Source organism: Trichechus manatus, unplaced genomic scaffold (assembly GCF_000243295.1).
Source record: "Trichechus manatus latirostris isolate Lorelei unplaced genomic scaffold, TriManLat1.0 scaffold03523, whole genome shotgun sequence".
NCBI classification, from domain to species: Eukaryota; Metazoa; Chordata; class Mammalia; order Sirenia; family Trichechidae; genus Trichechus; species Trichechus manatus.
The window spans coordinates 1-2,743 of NW_004447459.1; the positions used below are offsets into that span (position 1 = coordinate 1).

Consider the following 2,743-nt stretch of genomic DNA (forward strand, 5'->3'; position numbering starts at 1 on the left):
GTGGGGAGAGAGGTAAATTTTATGCCATCCACCTTGAAATTCACTCTTCTTCTTTAGGCTGTTAAATCTCAACTTTGCCATGAAAGTGAAAAGGAGAGTAACTAAAGGAACTTTGTGGTAGAAACTGTCACCTTCACTTCTGTCCACTTAGGAAGCAGGCAAAGAGAATGCAGATAACAGAAGATGACAATTGATGCTGAAGTTAGAACTGGGCAGGGAATTTTGTGCAAAGAACATACGGTCCATCACTGCTCTAACTGGTGTGCTTGCAGTGAGGAAGAATTCTATGGAAATGGAACAGGAGGCAGTGGTGTGAGAAGAGAATTAGGCTCACCTCCTAGGATCATGGCAATGGTATCAGTATCCTGAGCTTTACAAGAAAAATCTATTTTTTATAATGTTGAACTTTTGAAAGGAAGAATCAATAGTTGCCTATTAGTTTTGCAAGAAGGATGAAGATTCAACTCAGAAAATAGCTTCACTGGCCTACCATGAGCTAGACATTTCCCAGTTAATGATTTCCTCATTCATTTTTGTAAAGGTTCCTAGTGGGAACTATACTTTTAAGAAGAAAGATATATAACAAAACAAAAACAGAGCAGGGCCTATAAAGGGGGGCTCAATTATACATGTATATAATTATTTTTTAACTCAGTCCTTGATCAAGAGTTAAGATTAATATTTTCTGTTACAGCCTAGTCTGATATCACTTACCTGAGATACAGAAGGGAATGCCTGTCAATTTGCCCCAACTAAAGGAAAAAAAATTCTACCCCACTGTTTCTCAATCGGATAGGATGTAGTAGATGGGTAGATTCACTTGGCATGAATTTTTAAAAATAAACATGGCTGAGCCTCATCGAAGATCTACTAAATCTTAATATCATAAAGTTTTTTGATCAAGAAACAGAACTGTGTATGTCTATGTGTATGCACTTGTGTGTGTGAGAGTGCACACACAGATTGCAACAAAAGGGTAACATCTGACAACTGTAGTGAAAGAAATGAGAAGGGAGTGTTAATTGTTAGAAAATGAAGTCAGCTTTAAGAAAAAGAAAGAGGTAGACTATTACCATGACCTTTAGTGGTTCTGATTACTACCCTGGGGTAGTCCATACCTCATATTCATGACTTTGCTGAGCACATTCCTTACATCCTTATTCCCAAAGCTGTAGATCAAAGGGTTCAGCACAGGGATTACTGTGGTATAGAACACAGAGGCCACTTTCTCCTGGGCCATGTTGCTGCTGGATGATGGCTTAAAATACATGAAATATCCATAAATATCCATTAAAAAACCCAACAGCTGTAAGATGAGAGCCAGAGGTGCTAAAGGCTTTGGACTTACCCTCAGTTGAGGGTATTCAAAGAATGTTACACAGTATAAAGGCATAAGAGATTATTATGGCCACAGTTGTTGCGAACACATTGAATCTACCTACAATTATCAACAGAAGTTCATTAATGTACGTACTAGAGCATGAGAGCTTTAAGACAGGAAGTATATCACAGAAGAAATGGTGGATGACATTGTCCTCACAGAAGAAAAGCATGATCATGGAAAATGTGTGGGGCACAACTCCAACAGTTGCTGTGATACAGACTCTAGTCACCAGCACATTGCAGACATTTTGGGACATGGTGACATTGTAGAGCAATGGACTACAGACAGCTACATATCTATCATAAGCCATAGCAGTTAGCATATAGCACTCTGCAGTAGCAAAAAAGCAAAAGAAAAAAAAGTTGTGTCATACATCCATGGTGAGAAATGACATTTTGCTCCCATACGAAGTTTTCCAGGAGTTTAGAAGTAATAACTGAGGAATAAAGGAGATCTATGGCTGACAAATTGCCAAGAAGAAAGTACATGGGAGCTTGGAGGTTGGAACTGAAAGTGATTAGGAAGATCATTCCCACATTTCCCATGACAGTGACCCCATAGATCCCTAGGAATAGGAGGAAGAGAGGCAGCTGGAGTTCTGGTTTGTCTGTCAATCCTTCAAGAACAAACTCTGTCATTGTGGAATCATTTTGTACGGCCATTTCCTTCAGGAAACAGTGGATGTGAAACTAAGAAAAAGAAAATCAGAGAAGGTAAGAAAGCTGTTTCCCTATGATGAGCAATAGTTTTATTCGTGTTGTGGCCGAAGAAACAAAATGATCATCAAATTAAGAATTTAAGGGTAGGCACTAGTAAGACGGTGAATTACATTTTTCATATCTGATTGTGTTATTTTTAGGCAAAGACCTTCATAAGCTACAGAGAATAGATACAATGTATTATTTTTAACAATAGTAAATTGTCTGTATAGGAGAAAGCTGCCAATAATTGTGTACCCTCAGAGATGTTAGTGTCTGGAATAAACAGGAACTCAGCTGTTACGGATTGAACTGTGACTACATCCTACAATGCTGCAATCATTGGTGCTGGGGATATCAGATTTTAAGCTTAAGAAAGTTTTAAGTTTTATTGTTGGGCCTGTTGTGCGCACTAGATTGCTGTTGCCCATAGAATACAAAGCCTTCCTCAAGGAGACACTGGTAATTAAATGCATATCTTAGGATCAAGATCCATAATCTTTAAGGGAAGTGCGGAGAACATGATGTTCCAAATTAGGCAGGTTTTCAATTTAATCCTGGAGTTCTTTGATTCTAATGAGTACTCTGTCATGTTTGTTTGTTGTTTTTTCCCTAGGAAGAGCTTTGGAAGCTTTTAGGAAAGCAATGAAATAAGAAGGAA

At 38.3% G+C, this 2,743-nt stretch overlaps 1 pseudogene; it reads right to left on the reverse strand.

The window, feature by feature from the left end:
- Positions 1-58: 58 nt before the first annotated feature.
- LOC101353542 (olfactory receptor 151-like) lies at positions 59-2,689 on the reverse strand (annotated as a pseudogene).
- Between the last annotated feature and the right edge of the window lie 54 nt (positions 2,690-2,743).